The 21133-nt window shown below is 38.5% G+C and overlaps 1 long non-coding RNA gene across 1 annotated transcript in view; it reads left to right on the top strand.

Annotated features, from left to right (window-relative positions):
* The first annotated feature begins 989 nt into the window (after positions 1-989).
* LOC136881206 (uncharacterized) overlaps positions 990-21133 on the top strand; it is a 986266-nt gene continuing 966122 nt past the window's right edge. Inside the window, exon 1 of the long non-coding RNA XR_010860995.2 lies at positions 990-1244. This is a non-coding gene — a long non-coding RNA (uncharacterized lncRNA). The remainder of the gene's footprint in view (positions 1245-21133) is intronic.

The raw sequence follows: 21133 nt of genomic DNA, 5'->3' as shown, positions 1-21133 counted from the left end.
TTTTCTATGTACCTTAAATTAATCTATTGGTATTTCAAAGGATATTATGCTAGTGATAACAACTTTGACCTTCTAGATTCAGATTAATCTATTGGTATTTCAAAGGATATTATGCTAGTGATAATAACTTTGACCTTCTAGATTCAGATTAATCTATTGGTATTCCGAAGGATATTATGCTAGTGATAATAACTTTGACCTTCTAGATTCAGATTAATCTATTGGTATTCTAAAGGATATTATGCTAGTGATAATAACTTTGACCTTCTAGAGTCAGATTAATCTATTGGTATTCCAAAGGATATTATGCTAGTCATAATAAGTTTGACCTTCTAGATTCAGCTTAATCTATTGGTATTCCAAAGGATATTATGCTAGTCATAATAAGTTTGACCTTCTAGATTCAGCTTAATCTATTGGTATTCCAAAGGATATTATGCTAGTGATAATAACTTTGACCTTCTAGATTCAGCTTAATCTATTGGTATTCCAAAGGATATTATGCTAGTGAAAATAACTTTGACCTTCTAGATTCAAATTAATCTATTAGTATTCCAAAGGATATTATGCTAGTGATAATAACGTTGACCTTCTAGATTCAGATTAATCTATTGGTATTCCAAAGGATATTATGCTAGTGATAATAACTTTGACTTTAGAGGATTAATTTGTCGCATGCTTATGGTATATGTGATGAAAAAATTAGTTTCATTTGCCTCAACGATTTTCTAGTGAAGTTGTTTTCACTGATCATTAAACACAACTTTGGGCTGTAACACAGTGTTATGTAGGATGTGTGTCACTCGAGAGTAAGGCACACTCAATTAGAAGAGTGTGACCGAGTGATCCTAGCAGCTCTTCTCCCGTTACCATGGTAACGATCGCCCGTATGGGATGCTGCGCACGCAGTTCGTACGGAATAGCAATTCAGCAGTCGGCCGTACGCTCCCTACTGTACAGTATCCGACAAATTAGGCGTTCTGGACGTGGATCTGCTGGTCGGGCATAGCTACCACCACCGAGTGGCATGTACGAAATGCTGATTTAACGTTTACCAGTGATATTCGTGTTCCATGTGCTCGTAAACGTGTTAAAAATCATCATGTGAATATTCACCTTGCACTAATTGTTATAAAAATATATTCAGTGTGTGGACAAAATTTTTAAAAGCAAACATTACGGATGATAGTTACGTGATATCCAGTGATATCTCAAACTTTTATAGAAGTCATCGCAGTCAAATAGTAAGTAAAAATGTCATAATCTACATGTGTAATGAAACATATTTAACTCTTTCATGTTACATAAAGAAAATCTAGGATTAATTTTGTTTCATTTTTAAACCTTATGATTTAGAGGCTAGCACTTGAAGACTTTTTTCTAAACTTAAACATCAGTTGAGAAATGATATAACCAAGTCCAACATGAAGAGGATTTCTATGTTTTTGTAAGGAACAGCAGTTAACTATGTCGCTTATAACATACAACAATCTCAAAAATAAAATTAGCATTTGTTAAACAGAATGTCATCTTAAAGGAACATGTTTGTTCGTGTAATTGTATCATATATTACGAATTGAATTTACCAAAAAGATATGTAACTACATAGTTTGCTTTCAAATGAGAGATGACTAGAATTTGTTTAAAGAATTATATATAGAAATATCATGGTGATTATGTCATTTCTAAGAAAGTCACAGACCATGAATTATTACACTTCTTTATTACTTACGTAAAACAAGACGCAATAATAATTCTTAAATAATTCATCCATGTCTATCTCCTCTTATAAGCAATATTGAAATATCGATAAAAAGCAATATTACAGTAATTTAATGTTTTGCTCCGTTAATGTTGTCTTATTAATACGATTTTTAAGTCATAATGTAAACTGATAATGTATTTAGTAATTTATTATAGTAGGAGGGAAACTAGGATGACAATAAAATGTTTCAGAAAAATGGTTCGTAAATTTATGAAAATGTATACACGGAAATTGTTAATTGATACACTTCTTTATTACATATTTAGGGAAATTTTTGAGGGTTATTTACGAATGAAATCCGTAATGTCCTAGCGTGACAGAGTACTTTAAAATACTAACACTTTTCCCTTGCCGAGGTGATTAAGGCTTGCACGGTTCACCCAAGGATATGAGTTCCATTCTCCTTCACGAAATCGAAACATGTAGAAGGTAGATTTCGTAATTTGGGGAGGCATATGGATATGAGGCTCACTCAGCCTACACTAAAAAAGAGTAACAGGTTAATTCATGGAGAAAGATTGTCGGACATAAACTAAGTATTGTAACCCACTCAGTGCCCAGGTTACGGATAGAGGAAGCATTAACATTTCTCTCCCCTAAAGGCCTGTCCGCATGACCTGTCCATAGATGGCTCCTTATAAAGTAATTAGACTTTCCATTTTGAACTGGACGGTTCCATTTTTTAACATTTCACAGTGTATCCATAAGTTTTGATGGGACAGCAGATTGTCCCATTTTTTAATAGTACATAGGTAAACAAACACACGACAATGTTATTTGTTCTATTCATAACCACTGATATGTATTCAGGGCTGTACCCACGTTCACAGATTTCAGGTTTGTTTATCCAGTGTTTTATCAAATGATATCAAAGAAGGGGGAACCGAGCAAGCAGCCGTGCGATTTGGGTCATGCAGCTGTGAGCTCGCATTCGGGAGATAGAAGGTTCGAACCCCACTGTCGGCAGCCCTGGAGATGGTTTTTCATGGTTTCCTGCTTTCACACCAGGCAAATGCTGGGATTGTACGTTCATAAGGGTCACGTTCGTTTTCTTTCCACTCACAGCCCTTTCCTATCTTGTTGCCGCCATAAGACCTATGTATGTAAAGAACATTATAAAAACAATAAAGGTGGAAATTAATTGAACATCTCCCTTGGTAAATTATTCCAATGCCTAACACCTCCTCCTATAAAACAGTATTTGTCACAAATTGTCCCCTTCAATTCCAATTTCATCTTCATATTATGATATATCTTACTTTTAAAACCTCTCTACTCATTCGTCTACTAATGTAATTCAAAGCCATCTCTCCACTGACAGCTCGGAACATACCGCTTAGTCGAGCAGCTCGTCTCCTCACTCCCGAGTCTTCACAGCCCGAAATAAGCAACATTTTCATAACACCACTCGTTTGTCTGAAATTTTACCTGGTGCTAGAAGTAAGCAGAGAAACAGCCATATAGACAGCAGTGTTATTTCTATTACGTTTACATTAACTAAATGGTCAAATATGCAGCAGTGGTAATTGCTTGAGTAATATAATAATTATGTCTTATGCTTATCGTAAATAAATAAAAAGGCCCATCGTTTTTCTGTTTGCGTTACTTTATTTTTTAATACATACTGTTCTACGAATAAAAGCATTTTGGGATTGCAAAGTTTCCGCAGTAAAAAGACAGTACACTTATTTCATCTGTAACGTTCATCACAATTTTTCTTAAACTCTAAAATTCAACATTAACAATGAGATTAAAGTACATCATATATTCATGAATACCTAACATATGTGAGCAACATTTCTAGAACCTGGGTGCTTAAATATTCAAAGCAACAGTTCTATCAAAATGTAAGGTACGGGAAGTAAACTCTTCATAGACAATATAACATCCGCCATTGATCAATTATATTACTCTTATGCCAGGCAGTGCCTTAATTGTTCTGACCCTGTTCAAATCCCTACACAAGGTAAGAGTTGAACTCGAGTCGTTTCGAATAATGGAAGACATGGGCCCAAGTAATATGTACAGGCTCTTATAATCCTTTTACTTTGCCCCTGAGAATAATAACCTCCTCTACTATCAACACCAGTGATTTGAATCGCACCTTGTTTCTCATTTTCTTTCTGAACGTCTTCAATGTCCACAGATGGGAAGAAGTGCGACGAGACATTGTTCGAAATTCTAATAATGAATAATAGGCCTATATTTCTGGATACTACTTCCTCCAACTATAGGCTGCTATGAATAAGGCATACGAAAAAACCGAGGATACAGAAAGGAAATACGATTGAATAAAAATATGTTAAAATAATAGCTATTCTAAACATGAAGTTATCCATAGGAAGCGAAAAACAACGAAATTTCCTGATGAATTTCATACAAATGATGTTTTCGGAATTTGAATTGATACTCCGAGAGTACACAGGACCACACGTTTGTTGAACGAATTCTTATTTGCACTCCCGACACAAATTTACGAACAAACTGGGAATTGCGTTTTTGGGCTCCGATCATAACTGTTGTTACCTTTTGTTTGATACACGATATTTCTCTCGGTAAAAGCGAATTCTGTTAATCATTCCGTCCTGTAGAATTCCAAGTCAATTTCCGCTCGTTTTCTTAGTCTAATTTGAAGTAGTTCCTGTTCTTGCCGTGTAGAGGGTAATTGTAGTCTCATTCTTATGTCTTCCATAAGGAAGGTTTCTCAGGCTAGCTCATAAGCAAGTCTTGATGGTGACATTTTGGAAATACGTAAAATTCTTTTCAAGAACCTAGCCTTGATATTCTCAATAACTCTAAGGTCAGATAGAGTTAGATGTTCCCAAATTAGCTCCAAAGTGTATGTCAGGGCAGGTAGAACCTTTGCATAGAACATCGTCATGGCTGTATTTAGAGACAGTTTAGTAGGTTCCTTCAGATCATACATATTTCTGATGGCTGCCAATGACCTTTCTTTTACATGAATTCTAAAAGAAGTAGAAGAGGGATGGAGCCTAATCCCCAAGTATTTGAATGAATTCACAACTACCAGGACTGTTTCACTGCTTGTTATCCTGTCATTTGCTGCTGTTCTCCCCCCTTTCCGGAAAACCATTTGAACTGCTTTCGTTCTATTGATTATTAGACTAATCATGTCGGCATACTCATCCAGTTTATCCATTGCAGCTTGTAGGTCATCTCTGTTGTTTGAACCTATTGCTATGTCATCTGCATACTGGTACATCACAACCGATGTATTGTGGATAATATTTGTGATGTCTGCTAAGTGTATAGTGTCGGACTAAGGGGGTTCTCTTGCAGTACCCCATTGTCACATGAAATCTTCCTTTCTATGCCCATTTCGTCATCGATAGTTTGGTCATATTTAAATAGTTCCTCACAGTAATTGAAATATTTCTGCTGCCTTCGAATTAATTCCTGTCAAGATCATGGTAATGTTGTCCTTTAATATATGTTGTTTAAAATATGGAGGCTGCTGTCGTGGCATTTGAACTGTTAGCCTCGTCTCAAACTGCACTAAATTAGATTCCTCGTTGAAATATGGATGATAATTGGGATTTGGTTGGTTCATGTCCTCATTTGAACTGCCCTGATTTCGTTCACCACGGCTTGTGATAACTGGAGGACATTTTTCATACATCCTGTGTATACAGCAGCCTCTGTAGATGCATTTTATGCCCAGTCCAGTAAAACGTGCATGCCCGATAACACTCCGGGGAGAGCGGTGAACTTTGACCTCCATAGTTCTAGCAGCGATCCTGGTAGAAAAGCAAACATTGCTACTGTGCTTTACATAGCCCAATTTTTACCAGCAATTGGAGGGGCTAACTGTTGATTGTGTTTATGAGTTGTATGGTGTATGTGAGTCGTATTTTGCCGGACTGAGTGTCTCAAACTGTTGAGGCGCTGGCCTTCCGACCCCAACCTGGCCGGATCGATCCTGGCTCAGTCCGGTGGTATTTGAAGGTGCTCAAATACGTCAGCATCGTGTCGGTAGATTTACTGGCACGTGAAAGAACTCCTGCGGGACTAATTCCGGCACCCTGGCGTCTCCGAAGACCGCAAAAAGGTAGTTAGTGGGACGGTACTGCCAGAATTTATATTTGGCAGCAGGATTGGTATGTGATTAAGCAGGTGAATTCATCTTGTTTCCATTTGAGGTGCGCATGAAAAGAGCTACGTCACCTCGAGCCTACAATATGAATTTTACACTTATTTAAGTATTGCAGTTTCTAATTATTTAAGGATAAGATGCCACAGAGCTACTTAATTACTTAAAACTCTCAGACTGAAAGCTGAAAGGCACGACAGTTTATAATGAAAATTTATTTATTATTATTATTATTATTATTATTATTATTATTATTATTATTATTATTACGGAGTTTTCCGTGGTAGTTAGAGGTGAAAGAAGGTGCGGGGGGGTGAACAGGTCTCAGGCTACGAAATTAAAGTGAATTTAAAATTTAACAAGGTTATATTTTCTTAGCAAAAAACAAGAAATAACAATAATGGCAGGTACAGAGTAGCAAAACCACTAATCGAGAATGTACAATTACAGGATTTGGGGCTCCGAGAGACAGACACACAATTCTTGAGCAATTAGCCCAACTTTACGATATACAGAATTCAACAAAGGGGCAGAAGACCCCAATCAAGCCCAGGAGCACTTGCTCCCAATTACATCATAAAGCCTCCTCGAGGCGCGCAGAAACAAACTTCAAAAGAGCGATCTGCTCTTTAAGGTTAAGCCTATCAAAGGCCGCACCAAACTCCACCTTCAAGTTGTCCTCTAAGGACATAAACACAGGGGTAAAGATACCCAACCTACTGAGGCCTATTAAGTGAGAAAATTTAATTACCTGGCCTCTAAAGTACCAATTTGAGAGGAGGCGAACTTGCGCTCCTGATACACTTTGTTTAAAACCTACTTGGCACTAGGCCGTTAATGCAAGGGCTAATCCCATACTAAAGAGGTGACTTTTGAAGGAAACAATTTACATTACGTTAAGGAAGAAACGGTTGTGAAAATAAGTTCACCTCAATGCAATATGAGAGGGAGCTCGAGAGGGTTAAGCACTCTCTATCCCAATATGAAGCTTAAAAGATAGAATAAATACAAAGATTCTTTACATTTTAGGGAAAGTTACATGGGGGAAAAGCTTCGGACCCGCCCCGAGAGTTAAACTGCTGAGCTAGCAAGAAAAGAAGTTATTAATCGGCCATTACCTTGTTGTTGAACTGCTGCCCGAAGGAAGAGGCGCTTCCCGCCCCCTGCTATGTACTTTACACACTGAAAGATGTTACTGAAGTGGCGCAGAGACCCTAAAATCAGTAGTTTATATACTCTCGCAGAAAGTTCGAGGCGTTTCAGGAAGGAAAACACCCGCCCACAAACATTTTATTGGTGGATAAAGAAAACCCCTACACAAGATGAAGAAGAAACACATTATTGGTGGAAAATTAATTAAGGAAATTCGGGATTGGCTAAATTCAAAACAAGGGGAAAGAAAGGGTTAATATTGCCAACTTAAACAATGACTGAAAGAAATTTAGCAAAGAACAAACTTTTGAAATTAAATTTTCTCCAAAAAAACAGTTCTTTCGCTTCGCACTAGGGTGCACCGTTGTAGTTCTTCAGTAGTGTCCTCTAGAAGAGAATGTTCACACTTCTTACTACAAGCAAAACAAAAATACGTCGAAAACAACACAGTTCAGAAACTTCAAAATTTCCAAGTAGTGACATCTTCAGGGTAACTTGAAAATTAACACATAAGACAAAGTTCAGACTTATTCCAGTAGGGGAGTTTCAACTGGCGCAAGGTTTGAATTAGCGGCGTGGAGGTGTACCGCCCGGTACAATTATTATTATTATTATTATTATTATTATTATTATTATTTAGACCCCGTATTTTATGCAGTAATAGGTTGGAATGCAAACAAGGTATTTTGGTTATTAGCTGTCATCTAGGCCGCTCTTTCGTAATGTAGTAAGAGAAAGATAAATTGCAGGGTTTCTGATCGGCCGAACCCCTAATGTTAATGCAAAATTCATAGCATAGATGTTGGGCAGATTAGTGTGTACTCGTTATCCGTTTCAGTAAGTTTTCATTCTAACCTATTACTGCATAAAAATCCGGTATTATTATTATTATTATTATTATTATTATTATTATTATTATTATTATTATTATTATTATTATTATTATTATTCTTGCGTTCCGGCCTTCTAAGGACTACGTTACAATTTCAATTCTTCCTCCTTATTTGTTCTTTCCTTTTCTTCCAGTATTCTTTCATTGTTTCACTGTGCTTCTTTTTCTTGTCTTCAGTCCACGTTGTGTCTGTTTTCTTTTCCTTCCTCCCTTGGAATCCTTCCATTTGTAAGACTTTCTTCCTAAAAATCTTTCTTTCCAATAATTATTCTTCTCGTGTGTTGTTCCTTTCCAGGTCTTTCTTGACTTCTTGGATCCAGTTGGTGGTTGATTTCTTTTGCCAAAGGTACTCGAAAATTCGTTTAGTTAGTCTATTGCCATCCATTCTATAAATGTGTCCAAGAAATAGCAATCTCCTTTTCTTATCGTTTCTAATATGTTTCTATATTCTGGTAATTTTCATTGTTACTTTTTAATTTCCAAAACTCTGCAATTCTTAGAGGACCTAATATTTTCCTTATGAACAATCTCCCGGACGAAACTACCATTAGACTGCTCTGTTTCCAGGCCGACTAGTATATTTTAAATTAAAAGTAACTCACATGAATAAAGCGATAATAATTGCCGATATAAACATATTGGTTCAATGACAGGAGGGTGCTCGGAATGAGGAGGTAAAGGTTGAGGTAAGAATGAACTCAATGGATGATCTAGGTACATATAAAATGACTTCGGCAGGGGGGTCATGTGCGGTGAGTGGAAGAGGACAGGTTACCTAGGAGAATAATAGACTCGGCCATGAAGGGAAAGAGAAGTCGATGAAGACCAAGATGGCGATGGCTAGACTTGGTTGGCAATGATATGAAGAGGTACATATCAAAATGACGCCACAGAGATAGTTGCAAACAGAGATTTTATTGGTGCTTAGTTAATTCACAGACGTGCAGACTGAATGTTGAAAGGCATAATAGTCTATAATACGTGCACTTATGCATTTCTTCTTTCTTCGAATGGGCCAACTAAGGACCACGATGTTCAACTTTTCTGCTTGGAGAGGGACTTGATATTTGCCCAATACTCGCGCAATTATCTGGCTATGCTTCTCTCTTCTTTCCTTTTTCCAAAGGGCGCCTCTTTTTCTTTACATGATGGTCTGTCCTGAAACCTCTTTTGTTTGATTATTCTTCTGAGAAGTGCTCGGTTTCCGATGTCGTTTTCAGTTACTGCCAGTTCCTGCATGTCTTTCTTCACTTCTGTTAGCCATGGTATCCCTATCTTTCTGTTTGCCCAGTAGTTACATTCATTATTATTATTATTATTATTATTATTATTATTATTATTATTATTATTATTATTATTATTATTATTATTATTATTATTTACCAAGCAAGTGGCTGTCAGCATGCATTTGGAAGATAGTGGCACTGCCATCGTGATGTACAGGCCGTACTGTAGTGAACGCGGGAAAGCAATCAGCTGTTCGTTAGGGGGAAGTTCAGCACGTGAGTTAGTTGAGTTAAATGTCAATTCTACGTTGTTTTATTGAAATTTTAAACGTTGGCCGCATGTTTATTGAGATATATATGAGAGTGAGACAGTCGTCATCGACTGCATTATTAAAAGAAAAGTCCTTAATTAGTAAAGAAAACTCAGTGTGAGTGTATATCCATGTGAGACTATAGGTTAAGAATATCGCTCTGCAGTGTTTTAATTTTGTAATGTATTTGTATAATGTTATATCCATTTTGTAAAATTGAGTTAATGCATTCAGTGTTTTATTATTAACCACGATGTCTACATAACTGAATTAACGTTATTAGTGAGAGAAATCACCATGCTAAGAGTTACTGCGTGCCTGGTTGCAAAGCCAATTATAAACGAGGAAAGTACACTCCAGTACTTGTGTTTCCTTATGATGAAGAAAGAGGTTATCGAAGAAGGCTATTCCTAGGAAGAAATGAGTAGTTAGTCACCACACAGTTATGTCAACGACTTTCCTGAAGACTAAATCCTGAGGGAAATACGAGTATCTTGCCCAGGCGATGAATTAAAAATTATTATGCCTTAGATAATGAACAAAAGAAATTGTTTATCAAAACATTCATTTGGAGTGTGCTGCTATATGGCTGTGAAGGATGGACTCTCTTGAAGGAGGACGTGAAACGACTAGAGGCAGTGGAAATGTGGCTATGGAGGAAGATGACAAGAACTAGCTGGATTGAGAAGAAAACTAAAGAAGCAGTGCTTAGAGAAATAAACACCCAGGGACATTTAATAACAACGATAAAAAGGAGAAAAGAATCAGATTTTGGTCACATTCTCCGCATAATGACTTCATAAAGAACTTGTTCGAAGGCAAGGTGATGGGAAAGAAAGGCAGAGGGAAACCACGGAAGAAGATCATTGAAGAGATAGTTGAGATGATGGGATGCCAAGGTTATGGAGAGATGAAAAGGATCGCAGAGAGAAGAGATCAATGGTTGGAGCGACAAGGCAAAGCCTTTAGATAATGAAGGGTAACATTAGGTATATTCTTATGTAATTAGACTTACGGCTTATTTAATATCGGTGTATTTAAAAATTCAAGTCCAATTTAGGCATTTTAGATATGTATTGTGAAATAAGACTCCTGAGATTTTTTCTATCGAACTTCATATCATAGGGGATGGAACAGGGGTATTCCATGAAAACTGAATATGAAAATAATTGTATATGCATTGTTTTTTGTTTAAAAATCTAATTTTTAACAATAACTGAATTTTATGACAGTGACAGTAAATGTTTTGTTATTGTTGGAGGTTAGCTTACTCGTAAAATCTCTTGTAGGTCCTGAATTGTTGGTATAGAAATATTTTACATTTTTAGTATATTTTATTGGTAATTGGTTGCAATTTTTCTATCACTGTGTATGATGTGAATATTCCACTTGACTAGAAAATGGATAGAAACCGCAAGAATATGTCTCTAAGTGTTAGCCTGTACTCACGGAAACGAACTGATATACGCAAGAAATAGAACGTTACGGGGAAGGATATGCACTGTATGTCAGAATTAACAAACATTTATGAAGAGTTTTTGGTTTTATAAGGTGTTAAAAATTTCTTAAGTAATTTAATCGAGTGTGTTATTCAAGCGAAGAGGATGCGTATCGCCTTCAAGTCTCACCCAAAACGTGACGTCATCAGAGCTACAGTACGGCCTGTACATAACGAAGGCAGTGATAGTGGGCAGTCCTGAAGATAGTTTTCTCCCACTTTCACACCTGGCAAATACTCCGGATGTATCTTAATTAAGTCCCCGGTCGCTTCCTTCCCACTCCTAGCCTCTTCTTATCCCATCGTCGCCATAAGACTATCTGTGTCGGTGCGATGTAAAGCAGATTGTACCAAAATATTATTATTGTTACACTGGTGGAAAAAAATATCCAGACACCAAGAAGGGATTGTACTAGATTAACGAACGTTGTTAGGCTTGTTTATATTGTACATCTGAAAGATGTCGTTGATACAAGTGTCCCGCAAATCACATTAGCCTGGCGCTAGCAGTGGCCCCATGACGTTGCACATCAGGTTTCCTTTAAATACGTGCTGTACTGTGCGAGAGCGTTAGTTACCTGTGAGACTGGACGGAGTGACTGTGAGCGGGTCCAGAATGCCTTTACGATGAAGAAGAGGCCAGTATCAACAGCTCACTGCGGTTGAACGAGGCCGTATATTAGGGCTACGTGAAGTTGGATTTTCCTTCCGCACTATTGCAGAATGACTTGGTAGGAATGTCTCCACTACGCATGCGTGCTGGCAGCATTAGTCACGAAAAGGTACGCTCGGAAGAAGGCCGGGCACCGGACGTCCCCGTAGCTCCACCGAGAGGGAGGACCGCCGTATTCGGCGTATGGGTGTGGCGCAGCGGACTGCGTATGTAGCAGCAATTCGAGCGGCATTTGGCACCACTGAGACGCGACGAACTATTCGAAATCGGTTACTTGAAGGACAGCTCCGAGCCAGACGCCCTGCGGCGTGCATTCCACTTACCCCAAACCACCGCCGCCTGCGACTTCAATGGTGTCAAACGAGAGCTCATTGGAGGATGGAGTGGAGGTCCGTTGTGTTTTCTGATGAAAGCCGGTTCTGCCTTGGTGCCAGTGATGGCTGTGTGTTGGTTAGGAGACCAAATGAGCGCCTGCATTTCAACTGTCTGCGGCGTCGACACACTGGATCTACACCGGGAGTTCTGGTCTGGGGGGGCAATTTCCTATGATAGCAGGAGGACTCTCGTGGTTATACCACGCACCGCGAGTGCAGATGTGTGCGTCCGCTTGGTGATTTGACCTGTTGTGCTGCCATTCATGAACAGCATTCGCGGGGGTGTTTTTCAACAGGATAATGCACGCCCCAATACCGCTGTTGTAACCCAACGTGCTCTACAGAGTGTCGACATGTTGCCTTGGGCTGCTCGTTCCCCCACCGATCTGTCCCCAGTCGAGCACATATGGGACGTTTTTTGTATGACAACTCCAGCGTCATCCACAGCCGGCATTTTTCATCCTTGTGTTGACCGGGCAAGTGCAACAGGCATGGAACTCCATCCTAAAAGCTGACATCCGGCACCTGGACGACACATTGCAGGCACGTTTGCATACCTGGATTCAACAGTCAGGCGATTACACCGATTATTAATGATCCAGCATGGCACATTTGCGATGGCTTTTCTCGCTTTTCTAAGTAGCCTTGTACCTTTATAAATTAAATATGTTACCTCCACAAATGTATTGCCAAAATTTCCGTGTTCTACATTCCTTAGTCTGTTTCATGGTGTTTGGAAATTTTTTCGCCAGTGTATTATTATTAGTATTATTATTATTCCTATGTAGTAAAGTGTAAAATTTATAAGGTACTGTCATTAGTGGAAACGAAAATCCACATAGGGTTTCCAGTCATTCGACTGGGTCAGGAGTAGAATGAATGAAACCTCCCATTTTAGCGGAGAGGATATGAACTCTGCGGGCTACGGAAGCCTGTCGCAGTCCTCTGGGGCAATGATTAATGACTGACAGATGAAATGAAATGATAATGCAGTGTCTTGCTGGAATGAAAGATGATAGGGAAAACCGGAGTACCCGCAGAGAAACCTGTTTTCCTTCCACTTTCTCTAACACAAATCCCAGATGGAGTGGCCGGGATTTGAATCATGAACCCAGCGGGGAGAGGCTGGTGCACTGTCACCCGAGCCACGGAGACTTCGCACGGTGAATAGTAAAATATATAAAATTTGTGAAATCAAAAATTATCCCACATTTTCCACAAGAACTGTTCACTGTCAAATAACTGAATCATTGAACTACAATGATCTGTGAGTCATGTTCCACGCCATAAAAAAAACATTATTGGATAGGTGCTTTACCTATGTCTGCTGATATAAATAGTGGACTTTCGACCTCATTCATATGTACACACATTTATACATGCGGTCACACGAATATAAATGAAGCAATTTATCTGACGCGATGGAGGTACTGTATATAAAAATCAATATTTCATTCCATAATGGGAATATTGAAGGTAAAATTGTGTTCAAACACTCTATTTTAGTCAAGGGTATACAAAATTCTGTTATTGTAACCAACTCCTATGCGTTATAATTAGGAAATTATGAGCAAGAGTGTTATGTCACTCATGAAAATTTTGTTCCTTGATAAGAATAGAGTTGAGATTGCAATTCACGGTCATTTTTAAAAAGGATCTTGATAATACCTATTATAAATCGGTTAACAACTTCAATATGCAGTAGTCAAAAATATTTATACATTACAATATAGCACGGTGCCTTAAACATGTTTACAATGTGCACTCCAGACTAATGTCTGAGACGCACAGTGACGCTTGACTGATACGGCCACTCCATGTTCTTGGCTTTCAGAACGTTAGTGAACTCTTGTTGCTAAAAATTCCGATGTCCTGGCGTCCGTTAAAAATCTACCCGAACCTACAAAACATCTGGAAGAAATTCTGAAGATTATAGCGGCAGTCTTCTAAGAGTGGAATATAAAAATAAGTGAATAAATCCAAAACAAAAGTAACGGAATTCTCTCGAACGAAGTCACGTATAGCAAGAAATATGATATTAGGAAATAAAATCTCAAAGGAGTAAATTATATTTATTGGGTAGTAAAATAAACATTGACGTCAAAGGTAAGGGTGGACATGAATTGTATGAATTCATTCATTTTTCATTCATTATTTCATCCAGTCTTGCATTCATCCAAATGGAATGTTCTTACCTTATCTGCTGGAGTTCCGTATATGCGGCTGAGAACTATCAACTCATTCAATCATTCAATCACTCATTTGTTAACGAATGCTCTCTCCACAGTTGATGGTTAACCGCGAGTGGGAGAGGGGTATGCTCATCCACTAATTCATGCATGAATCCAATCCAATCAGGCAATACATTCATTCATTCATTCATTCATTCATTCATTCATTCATTCATTCATTCATTCATTCATTCATTCATTCTTAATGTCTACTGTAAGCTAAGGATAACATTGTTCAGACTCTTGACACAAATAAATACTTGCTCCAATACAAATTAATAATGGTAAGATACATGTTGTCCTACACTATAAAACATTGTTAGCATCAAGGACAAAAATAAAGGTATATAAAAGTCTTAGAAACTACAAAATTAGAGATCGGATGTAATTATTGAGTAAGTATAATTGTAATATTTAAGGTAGCAGTAGATAAATTAAGGGGACAACTACACCTTTGAACATAGAAAAATGGGGTGTATTGAACATTTGTTTCCGCAGAGATGAAAGCGAAGACTAAAAGGAAACTTAGTGTGACAAGCTCATTATTCCTTAATAATCTTATTTTCCTACCGCTTTTCCCACACCTGTGGAGTCGGTGGTGCGAACTGCGTCGCGTCTGTGGTGATTGGTAATGAGGTAGTGTGGTATGTTGTCTGAATATGAAAAGGAGAGTGTTGGAATGGACACAGGCACCCAGTCTCCGAACCAGAAGAATTAATCATAAGTGATTAAAATCCACGACCTTGCCGAGAATCGAACCCGGGACCCTGGTGGTGTACCATGGCCACTATTTTGCCGTTTCCGTGATAATTTCCAAACATATGAATATTTTTTCTTTTATTCTTTTTATGATGATTAGTAATGTTATAGCTGCAATCTGAACTATAATCAGTGAAGTCCATAAAGTATAAATATCTTTTCTTCATGAAGTTATTTTCAAGCAGTCGATTTTTCATTAATTTTCAATTGAAAATAATTTTTTTAACTTAACCAATGTAGCTAGCTCAATAATTCTAGAACATCATCTTCTCTATGAAATATACTGGCATGAAAAATTTCATCTTTATATATAAAAAAATTCAGAGTTGTCCGGAAAAACAAAAGTTACGGTGAAACGAGAAACAAACTTGCCGACAAAGGACTTGCTTGGGTGACAGAGCTTCACGTTTTTGTTCATAACTCCGAAAATATTGGAGACTAGCAAATGTACCCGTGTTTCGCTACAGTATTCTACATTGTATACGGATTTGTCCGTAAATTAGTGTAAAGGCAGTGAGTAAGATTATATTAAATTGCATGTTCCTACGCTAGCCGAGAAACAAACACAGGGAGGACACATATGTTGCTTCCGATGTAAGGTATGCTTTGAGGAAGTTTAGTTGATAATGGCAGGCCACATTTCCCTGCTGCCAATCAAAATCGAGTTCGGGAGCTTTTGCTATAACGGCAGGCTCACTTGGCAACTGGCAGTCACAGTAGAGCTGGAGAGTTTTCATTACAAGAACAGATCCCTTTTCCTAATGAGTCACAATCGAGCTGGAGATATCTGATTATAATCGAGAAATGCAGCGCTATCTAACATATCAACAATTCAGACAAGACAAATAGGACCAAAGTTGTAGATTTCTCCACACTGAACAGCGATTGTGCAATTGTTTTGTGATACGACTTACCGTTTAGCCACAATTACCCCGAAAAGAAAGCCTGTACCGTCATTAAAATGCATCCATATATCGATATTTTCTGGGGTCAAATTTATACATTTGAACAGCTTGGAATTTTTCCTAAAAGTAAAGATTGTCCAGGTTTCGGAATTAGCACTCGCATACAAATTAATTAAGGAAGAAAGTAATACATTCAAGGTAGTTGAAATTAATGGAAAATAGTATTATAACTGGGGACAGCCGGATAGGACAAATATCTAAATACCAAGTGGATGTATTGGAAAATAAAATGTCCTTCACTAAATTGTGATGGTGTGAGTTACGGATATAAGAAGGCAGTAACAGAGGAGAAATTTAGGCGCGTGGATTCTTAGGTAAACAGATGGTGAGATGACTTATGATGGTATGACTTGCGTCTAATGAGGCAAGGCAGAATTCTAACCTCCAACGGTATGCCGCCAATATCCCGCTGAATGGCCCAATGAAGTCTCTCTCGCGTTCTACGCAAGCAACAACGACGAGGATGGCAATACGTCACTTCCCTGCAGGCAAACAGTCAGAGACGTTGTCATGGTAACCTGTAGATTCGTTGACGGTCTTTCGGTCACTCGATGAAGAGCACGATACCCGCAGAAAATAGTAATTTTCTCAGACATTTCAAGAGTAAGCGAAATTATATACATAAGAAAAGTTATTTGTAATGAAGAGACGTTTTGCATATAGTCCACGGATTTTACAGAAAATCAACAGTATAAGAGAAAATGGAAAGAGAAACTTGTTCTGCTTTTGCTATAAACCTCCGCCCATTCAGAGATTCTTAAATCATATGCATATCAAAACCTTCTCCGGGATGAGTATACTCTAAATATGAAGTATGGTCGAGAAATACCAAGCCGATTCGCCATGATGGTCGAACAGACTGAGAGACACGAAAGAAAACTAATACGGTCTTAAGTTGACCTAAAACGGATAAATGTCTGAAAAATTTTAAAAACAAATTAAATTACAAAGAACGGACCCATTACAACGTTATTTGTACAGATAAGCATGGACACATTTATAAGTGCAGACCTTTATTTCAAGAGTCACTATTCTGAAACTGTACGACATATCCGCAAATGGATTTCACCATCAGACGCCCCATTTTAGTGTTCTACATGGTCGACCCTATGATGTTTTCTCGTATCTCCTATATTTATGGCTTAGATTGTGTTAGAATCATTGCATAGGGTGGAATTTGGTACATTTTTCACAAACTAATTTATTTTTTTAAGACTCGTGTGACAACTGGAATCATAAAATCTACCTTTCCTATAAGTGAAATGAAATGCCTTATGGCTTTTAGTGCCGGAGTATCCGAGGACAATGTCGGCTCGCCAGGTGCAGGTCTTTTGATTTGACACCCGTAGGGCGACCTATATGTCGTGATGGGGATGAAATTATACACCAGGCTCCCGTGCCAAGAAAATTAACCAACTAAGGTTAAAATTTCTGACCTTGCCGGGAATCGAACCCGGGACTTCTATGACCAAATGCCATCACGCTAACCATGGAGCCGGACTTCTTATAAGTGTGTCGAACGATAACATGTACGTGAAAAAAAAGTACAAAATTAACTTGAAATCGAGAAATAGAGCTCTATTTAACGTGTAAGGGATAGAGACACGACAAAAAAAAAAAATCATCGGACCAAAGTTGTAGTTCTCTCGAAATGAAACGGTAATTGTGTTATCTATTTTGTGATTCGACTTACCATTTGGCCACCAAATAACCCGAAACGAATGTCTGCCCCGTCAAAAATATTGAAAACATAGTTTGATATTTTCCAGGACCGAAAGTTACACATTTGAACAGCCTGGAATATTTCCAAAAGAAAAAGTGTTTCTAGGTTTCGGGATTAGCACTCGTATACATACGGAGTGTCCGCCTCTGTGGTGTAGTGGTTAGCGTGATTAGCTGCCACCCCCGGAGGTCCGGGTTCGATTCCCGGCTCTGCCACGAAATTTGAAAAGTGGTACGAGGGCTGGAACGGGGTCCACTCCAGCCTCGGGAGGTCAACTGAGCTGGGTTCGATTCCCACCTCAGCCATCCTGGAAGTGGTTTTCCGTGGTTTCCCACTTCTCCTCCAGGCGAATGCCGGGATGGTACCTCACTTAAAGCCACGGCCGATTCCTTCCCTCTCCCTTGTCTATCCCTTCCAATCTTCCCATCGCTACACAAGGCCCCTGTTCAGCATAACATGAGAGGCCGCCTGTGCGAGGTACTGGTCATTCTCCCCAGTTGTATCCCCCGTCCCAAAGTCTGAACCTCCAGGACACTGCCCTTGAGGCGGTAGAGGTGGGATCCCTCGCTGAGTCCGAGGGAAAAGCCAACCCTGGAGGGTAAGCAGATTAAGATAAGATAAGATAAGATACATACGGAGTAATTAAGGAATAATGCATTACAGTTAAGGAAGTTGAAATTAATAGAAAAAAACTATTATAACTGAAGATAGCCGTATAGGACAAATGTGGACGTACCAAGTGGATGCATTTGAAAATAAAATGCCCCTCATTAAATAATGATGGTATGAGTTACGGATATAACCAGGCGGTAACAGAGGAGACATTTAGGCGCAGGGATTTTTAGGTAAACGGGTGAGAAGATGACATATGGTGGTATTACTTAAGCCTAATGAGGCAAGGCAGGGGCGAGAAATTAAAGCGGAAAACAGAAGTAGAAGAGAAATACAGTAACAATTATAGCAAATGAGAGAAAAAAAGGTTATGATGTAAAATAATGGGTTACACTCCGCGGTACTGTTCAAATATTCACAACGCCCCATAGTGTTATTCGAAGTCGATTGTAATCTACAACGGTATTTCGCCAATATCCCTCAGAATGACCGATTGACGTCTATCTTGCTTTCTACCCTAGGAACAACCACGAGTTTACAGGAATGATGAAGAAAATGGCAATGTGCTACTTCCCTGGTAACCTGTAAGTTCGTTGTCGGTCTGTCGGTCACTCAATGTAAAGTATGAGATCCGAATAAAATAGTAATTTTCTCCATCATTTGAAGAGAAAGACAAATCATGTTCAAACAAAAGTTGTATATAATGAAGGAACATTTCACGTACAGTACACGAATTTTACAGAAAATCAATATTGTGAGAAAAATGTTCTGTTTTCCCTATAAACCCCCATCTATTCAGAGATTTTTAAATCCTATGCATATCAAACCCTTCCCCGGGATGAGTATACTCTAAATATGAAGGTTGGTCGAGAACTGTCCAGCCGTTTTGCCGCGATGGTGGAACAAACAAATAGATACGAAAAATGAAAACCACTGATACGGTCTTGAGTTAACCTAAAATGGATTAATATCTGAAAAATTGGCAAAATAAACGAAGTTACAGACAGTGGACTCCCTACAACTGTATTTACACATATAATAACCAAACTTTTGCACTGTTATAAACGGAAACGTTCCGTTTTAAATGAAAATAATAAATTGAAAAATCGCATTTTTGTCTGTCAAAGGTGTAGGTCTCCATTTAATTGTATCAAAATCATTTGGATTGCAATAACTGATCACTCTGTCCACAGTTCCTGGCGATCCGCAGCTAGGGGAATTCTCACTTCAAACATACATATTCAAATTAGAAATATATTCCTAAGGATTTATATGTGGAGTGTGCATTTATAAGGAAGTATAACTTGGTCAAGAAAATAGGAGCTTTTGAAATGTGGTGTTACAGAAGAATGCTGAAGGTGAGATGCGTACAGTATATCGCATCACGAATGAAGGGATACTGATTTGAGGTAGTGAGAGGAGAAAATTTGGATAAATTTTATCAGGGGAGGAGATTGATAGGACACATATTGAGACGCCTGGCATTTCTTCACTTAGTGTTTGTGGGAAATGTAAGTAAATAGCGCAAACAGATTAGAGTAGTTTCGTAGTAATGAAAAGCTAGTATAGAACGGAGACCACCACCACCAACAGCACCAATTGAGTCTTCGCAGCATACATTCCCATCCACTAGAACTATTGAGCGCTGAACTAAATGAGAATACTATTACTTAACTTTATTTTTGGGTTGGACCACATAAGAGAATGGACTTAGTGGCTGCGAGTAGCACCGGTTTGTTTATTTTACGTACAGAAGCACCGTGTTTGAACTGCGTTAGTGATTACCAAACATGTTATCTCTCCATTGTTATGAAGAGATTAGTTTTAATTAAACTGTTTATGAAAATTACACAGCGTCCCATGATATGGGATTTCCTTTATTACACTTGCGCTGATGTAAATCAACACTTGACGAGAAAAAACCACGGTGTGTGTGTGTGTGTGTGTGTGTGTGTGTGTGTGTGTGTGTGTGTAATTATTTACGGCGTTGTACATTTCTAGCTCTACAGGCGGCGAGCACATGGACATGCATGGAAGTGTGCTGACTCGCGCACTTTTAGGAATCGCCTCATGTTATGTGGTAGAAAAATAGGTCTCCTCAATTATACCAGCGTTCGGAGAAACTATCGTGTACTATTAGAAATAGACGACTGAAAATTGATGGCCATATTTAAAAAGAATGGACAGTGAAAGACTTACTAAAAATAAATTTAATTATGCCTCCTCACTAAAATTCAAGAATAATTGGATAATAGAAACTGCAAAAGACTTTCATGTAATCAGCATTACAAGTCAAATTATATAGGACAGACCCAGCTTTAGAATGTTGGTGACCGTGGTCTATAGCTGTGTTCGCTTAAGTGCGGTCAGTATCCAGTATTCGGGAGATCGTGAGTTCGAACCGCACTGTCGGCAGCCCTGAAGTGGCTTTCCGTGGTTTCCAATTTTCACACCAGGCAAATGCTGGGGCTGTACCTTACTTAAGGCCACGGTCTCTTCCTTCTCAGTCCTAGCACTTTTCTGTCCCATCGTCGCCATGAGACCTATCTGTGTCGGTGCGATGTAAAGCAACTTGTTAAAAAAATGACATTGGTGAACAAACGTTATTATGCTGAAAAAACCAAGATGAGATCCACCACTGCATCGACGGAAAAATGGAAGAAAAAGAAAAGAAGAAGAGGATGAAGAGATTCTGGAAGAGAAGAAAGAAAATAATTCATCTGCTAAATAAGTTCAATCGCGCTCCTTAGCTGAGCACAATGCTGTGATAATAATAATAATAATAATAATAATAATAATAATAATAATAATAATCTGAGTAGCTCAGAAAGAAGAATCAAG

This window comes from Anabrus simplex, chromosome 9 (assembly GCF_040414725.1).
Source record: "Anabrus simplex isolate iqAnaSimp1 chromosome 9, ASM4041472v1, whole genome shotgun sequence".
Classification (NCBI taxonomy): Eukaryota; Metazoa; Arthropoda; class Insecta; order Orthoptera; family Tettigoniidae; genus Anabrus; species Anabrus simplex.
The sequence above is the reverse complement of the archived record's forward strand: the minus strand, read 5'-3'. Positions and strand labels throughout refer to the sequence as shown.